Below are 6,262 nucleotides of genomic sequence, written 5' to 3' on the forward strand. Positions count from 1 at the left end.
GAGGAGAAAGTGATAGACAATCCATTAGGAGAAACCTCTATGGTAGTAGCTGCGGTAGATGAAATTGCATGTAGACCTCAGCTTTGCGGTTGATTGTCCATCCTTGTACACTGCTTAGGTAGTCAATGATGGTAATTGGACATGGAAACTTCTCAATCATTCATAATATGCAATTTAACAGTTTTAACATAGCAGATTGAAAAAGAATGTGAAGAAACCATTACCCAAAGAGTTGACATCGAGAAAATACAGAAAAAAATGGACTCAGCGCCTTGAAATACTTTAGGAACCGGTCTGAGATCACCAAGAATCGGTCCAAAATATGCTTAGGAACCGATCAGACCAGTATGATTGAACTAGGCTACGATGGTCAACGGCGACGACAGTCAACGGTCGGTCAACTTTGACTTAGCAGTGAGCTGATGTGGTGAGATGACGTTAGCAGATGTGTAGAAGCATCTGGCGCCTGCAAGCACGTGAAGCACCGGAGGTGCATGGATCTCATGTGCGGAGGGATTGGGTGAGCGTGAGGGGGAGTTTTCAGATGCGATCACTGATAATTGACACGTCCAAGCAAGTTGAGGCTGATGCTTATCTTTAGTTTGTGAAAAGAGCATAAGAATATGTCGAAATCAACTCTCAAAGGCATAAATCGGTGGTGCTGGTCGCTGGTGGACTTTTCTCTCGCCTATGCGAGTTTCTCTCTACCCCTGGGTAGCGTTTCCTTTCCACAAACCCTAGATCTTGTCTAAACATCTGCAATCGTTCACCTTTTCTCTTTCGTTTTTTTTTTCACAATGAATCCCAAGATAGAAAAACCCCAAAAAGTTCATTCCGATCTTGATTCCGCAGAGTATGGCGGCTTCTTTTATCCAATAGAACGGTAGCTTTCCCTGTGAGTCACGGCTACGACGGCTGGAGATCTTGCCAATGATGCTCGAAAACGGTTGGATTTCGCCTTTATATTACTAAAAGTGGTCTGGGCTCATGGATGTTAGTAGTATTGACGAGGATTTACACCGATTTTGTCGCTGCTATGTTTATGGCTTCGCCTCTGGTTTTTGGATTGATGTCGCTGCGGATGGAGCTTATGGAAATGGATCTGATCATCTTTTGGGTCCAGTTTGCTGTGAAAACCTGATGTTAGTAGGAATGGGCATAAATTTCTGTCAGTTGTTTGGGAAGCCCTATCTCAAGCAGAAGAAGAAAGAATTGAAACACTGAAGTGTGATTTTACCTGTCCCTCTTTGAATTTGAACATGAAGTTGTCTTATAGCGAACTACTTTCCAGCTTTCCCCTACCTTAACCTTGTATATCTGAATAGCTTATCGAAAACCCTCCATCCCTACAACAAGAAAGTATGGACAGTAAGGAAGAAAACGAGTTGAGGGTGGCAGCATTATGTAAAAGGCTTGGACGTCTTTGGTCCGAGGATGATGTGGTAGAAGTATGCCCTGAGATACCCTCACAAAAAAGAGATGAATGCAAATGTACTCTTTTGGGTAAACTTTACTCTAAACCCAATGTGAATTATCCTGCATTTCTCTCTACAATGAAGAAAGCATGGAAAATTGAAGCTGTATCGTGTGTACAAAAAGAACCAGGTCTCTTTACATTTGTCTTTCAATCGGAGGACAAAAAAGAGAGAGTTATGAAGTCCGCACCTTGGTCTTATTCTAGCAATCTGCTTGTCCTTAAACAGTGCAAGCTTGAAATCCCAGAACATTGTTACGATTTTTCCATAACAGCATTTTGGGTGAGAATTGGAGGTATTCCCCCTGGCTGGAGGGTTGAAACAGTTTACCATGATTTGGGAAGAAAGCTTGGCCTAGGTCTAGGAAATCCAATCAGAATCCATAGGGAATGTTCATCAAAAAGGAGGAAGAGTTAGAGTGGAAATTGACCTGTCTAGTCCTCTGAAATCAGGGGCCATTTTGGATATCGGTAATAAATGGTTGTGGGTAGAATTTAAATATGAGCGATTACCTCATTACTGCTACTCCTGTGGAAGAATTGGCCACTATGCACAAGATTGTGCAGAAATCCCTTATGCGGAATCACCATGGGCAGTCAACAAAATAGGACCTTATGGACCTTGGCTGAAAGCAGAAGCAAGTGATCACAGCCCTTATTGAGAAGCTTTTTATGGAAAAATCGAAGAACTTATAGTGGAAGAGACAATACCTGTTGCACCTTCTCCAGCTAGTGGACAGGATATAATAGTGAGAGAGACAGGCCTAGATATGCGAATAGAAGCTTACAGCAAAAAGAGAGCAGAAAGTTCAATGGAACAGGAGATCATGGAAGAAATTATACCAAATAAGAAGGAACCCAAAGATTATGGAAAATAGATCATTTGCTCAGAAGCTCCTAAACAGAATTCTTTGAAAATAGGGAAAAGCAGCAAAAAGAATATGAAGGTGCAAAAAGCAAAAAAGCAAAAGTGTTTACCTGAGCCAACTCCCCTTCTTATAGATGATTCAGACCTAATGGAGACTCTAGTGAAGTTGCTCAAAGATGGAACAGAATGGGCTTTGGTGGCTAGCCCTAATAAGCCACCCATGACGACATGAAAATTATTAGCTGGAATTGTCAGGGGCTGGGCAACCCCTGGCAATCCAGGAACTAAGAGCCTTAATTGCTCTTGAAAGGCCCAGTTTAGTTTTTCTTATGGAAACTAAAAACAAAGCAACGATGATGGAAAGTATAAGTAAAAAACTACAATTTCAGCACTTATTCCTAGAGAATCCGACAGGCATAGTAGGGGGATTGGCCTTAATGTGGCATGAGGAAGTAACACTGAAAGTGAAAGACAGTTCAAAACAGTTTATCGATGTGGAATGCACTGATCCAGTCAGCAAATATGTCATGTAGATAACCTTTGTTCATGCTTCAACAAACTTTGGAGAGAGGCTGTTATTATGGCAAAATTTGAAGGCTATGAAACCTCATAGTTCAATTCCGTGGATGTGCATGGGAGATTTTAATGAGATATTATATGTGTGGGAGAAGGTGGGGAAAAGAGAAGCAGATAATAAAAGAATTGTAGCCTTTAGAGATATGCTTATTGAGTTGCCTTTGATGGATATTGATAGCCATGGATGTGCATACACATGGGCAACTAACAGAGAAGGGGAGGATCTTGTTAAAAAAAGATTAGACGGGGTGTTATGCACTTTGAAATGGCGAATTACCTTTCATGAAGCAGAAATCCAAGCTCTTCCAGCTATTGGCTCGGACCACAGTCCTCTCGTCCTTAGGCTACACTCGAACATAAGAAAAGAAAAAGAGACTTCAAGATGGAGGCTTTCTGGATCGAACATGAAGAGTACCATGGAGTTATCCATCAAATCTAGAACCAAACAGCTTCTCAACTGGCCACTTTTTCAGAGAAACTTAAGGAGACTTCAAAAGAATTAACAAAATGGAGTAAAGAGAAGTATGCCCATTCACCAAGGCGGATAAAAGAGCTAACTCAGACTCTAATAGAAATAACCAATCAACCAGTCCAGCACACAAGCAAAAAAGAAGCTCAAAGTATAATACACCAGATTGATACATTGAGGAAGCAGGAAGAACAATATTGGGGATTGAGATCCCATATAAAATAGCTACAATGGGGTGATAAAAATACCCGTTTCTTTCATGCAACAACGGTACAGAGGAGGCATAGAAACATTATTACAATGCTGCAAGTGGAAGACAACAAGTGGTGTCGTGATCCTGTAGCACTCAGAAATCATATTCAATCATTTTACAGCAATTTATACAAAACAGAAGGGTCGAGAAACTACTAGCCAGTCTTAAACCAGTGTCATTCTCCTCTCGATGAGAACATCAATGCAGATCTGGTGGCCAAACCCACTTTGGAGGAAGTTCGAGCAGCAGTTTTTCAATTAGGAGCTTTAAAAGCCCCAGGCCCTGATGGTTTCAATGGGCTTTTCTATCAAAATTCGTGGGAAATTCTAAAGACTGACCTACTCCAGCTAGTGCAGAATTTTTTCAACACAGGTATTCTGGATCCTCTCCTTAATCAAACATATATATCCTTGATTCCCAAAGTGAAAAATCCTGAGACCATAGGCCAATTCAGACCCATCAGTTTATGCAATTTCAGCTACAAAATCATCTTAAAGCTATTAGGAAACATATTAAAAAAGTGGCTGCCAGAGATAATAGAACCAGAGCAAAGCGCTTTTGTTCAAGGCAGACAGATACAGGATAACATCCTAATTGTGCAGGAAGTGTTACATCAACTGCGCATCACAAAGAGAAAGAAAAAACATCAGGCAGTATTAAAATTAGATATGTAGAAAGCATATGACAGAATTGAATGGGATTTTGTTCGGGATTGTATGCTGAAAATGGGTTTCTCTAGGAAATGGGTGGCCCTAATAATGCAATGCATAACAACAGTGACATTCAGTGTGAAGCTTAATGGAGAACCTACCCCTTTTTTCAACCCCTCGAGAGGTCTCAAACAAGGTGATCCCCTGTCACCATATCTATTCATATTAATCTCAAATGTGTTAACATGGCTGATGCAAAAAGCAGTCGCAGAAGGTAGCATTAAAGGCATACAGCTAAATAGGTTTTGCCCTAAGCTCTCTCACCTTCTTTTTGCGGATGATGTTATCTTCTTCCTAGATGGTACCATAGTGGAATGTCAGAATCTGATACTTACACTTAAACAGTATTGTTACACCTCAGGGCAAGCTGTTAATTTAAACAAATCGGGGGTTTATTTCAGCAAGAATGGTCCCTTACCACTAAGAAGAAATATGGCCCAAGAATTGAGAGTGCCTGTTTATGAAAAGACAGGAAAATATTTAGGCATTCCTACAAATGGGGACAATCAAAAAAAGAATTGTTTGCATGGATATTAGCCAGAGTAAACTCAAAGCTAGAGGGCTGGAAAGAAAAGTTACTCACCAAAGCAGGAAAGGAAGTTTTGATCAAAAGTGTCGTACATGCCATACCAACCTATGCAATGTCGATCTTTAAGTTGCCAGTGTCCATCTGCAGAGCAATCGAAAGGCGAATATCATCATTTTGGTGGCAGAAAGGAGATGCAAAGTGTGGAATGCATTGGACAAACTAGGAAGTTATGAAAACTAGAAAGGATGAAGGAGGGATGGGGTTTAAAGATCTAATTACCTTCAATCATGCAATGCTTGGTAAACAAGCATGGAGATTATACAATTCTCCAAATGCACTATGGAGCAAAGTCTTAAAAGGTATCTATTTTCCACATGGCGATCTTTGGACAGCTCAGAAGGGCCAACGATCATCATGGGGCTGACAGAGTTTGATACTGGGACGAGATACAATAAAAGCATATACAAAATGGTTAGTAGGGGATGGAAAATCCATCAAAATCAGGGAGGACAAATGGTTATCACAGGGGATTATTGGGGGACAAGCAACGTACCAAGAACCTACTATGGTGGCAGGTTTGATCAATGAAAATTCTCGAGCTTGGAATCAGCCAATAATTCAACAGTTTTTTGAGGAAAACATAGCAAATGAGATCTTAGCAATCCCCCTGAGCAAAAACCCCAAGCCAGATATCATAGTTTGGACAGGAAACAGTACAGGAAAATGTTCTGTCAAGAGTGGATATAACGGGGCTTCTTCATCAACTATCAACAAAAATCAACACAGGGGCATCCTGTTCATTATGCCTCCACGTAACTTATGGACACAGATCTGGCGTCTCGCGGTTTCACCGAAAATTAGAACTTTTCTTCGGAGCATTTGTCAGAATGCTATTCCCACGAGAGAAAATCTCTACAAAAGACACATCACCCCGATCCATTATGCCGTTGTGTTACTCACAAGTCGAAACCACAGAACACCTCTTTCTATTTTGTAAATGGACAAAACATATTTAGGAGGATAACCGTTTGTAGGGCACGAACATCACGAAACATATAAAGAGATTTGATCAATGGCTACTCGAGGCTTTCGACTCAAGAGGGGATTTACCTGCACGGGAGTTCATCGGAGCGGTTCTTTGGCAAATCTGGAAGGCTCGGAACACTTGGATCTTCAGAGCAAAGCGCCCACAACCCACAGATATCCTCGATCTCGCACAAACCCAAACCATTACTTTTAGCCGAGGGAAGAAGAATCAGAAAATAGAAAACCCAAATCGATACCTACCGGAGCGCTGGAAGCCACCGAACAGTCAGGAGATGAAGATGAATGTTGACGCGTCATGGGTTCCAGGTGAGTTCATCTGCTCAGTCGCCGGAATCG

The 6,262-nt window shown here is 41.3% G+C and overlaps 1 long non-coding RNA gene across 6 annotated transcripts; it reads right to left on the minus strand.

Annotated features, from left to right (window-relative positions):
- Positions 1-934: 934 nt before the first annotated feature.
- On the minus strand, positions 935-5,712 carry LOC120294882. Of its 6 annotated transcripts, none has more exons than XR_005552240.1 (8): positions 5,697-5,712; positions 5,159-5,546; positions 4,934-5,020; positions 4,615-4,717; positions 1,988-4,072; positions 1,666-1,917; positions 1,238-1,346; positions 935-1,137 (listed from the first exon to the last, which is right to left on the minus strand). It is a non-coding gene; the product is annotated as an uncharacterized LOC120294882 (long non-coding RNA). The 6 variants fall into 6 exon arrangements; XR_005552237.1 differs by lacking the exon at positions 5,697-5,712 and adding an exon at positions 4,769-4,804 and having other exon boundaries at positions 4,615-4,674; positions 5,159-5,660; XR_005552229.1 differs by lacking the exon at positions 5,697-5,712 and adding an exon at positions 4,769-4,804 and having other exon boundaries at positions 4,615-4,686; positions 5,159-5,660.
- Between the last annotated feature and the right edge of the window lie 550 nt (positions 5,713-6,262).

The sequence above is a fragment of the Eucalyptus grandis genome, chromosome 1 (genome assembly GCF_016545825.1).
Source record: "Eucalyptus grandis isolate ANBG69807.140 chromosome 1, ASM1654582v1, whole genome shotgun sequence".
NCBI lineage: Eukaryota > Viridiplantae > Streptophyta > Magnoliopsida > Myrtales > Myrtaceae > Eucalyptus > Eucalyptus grandis.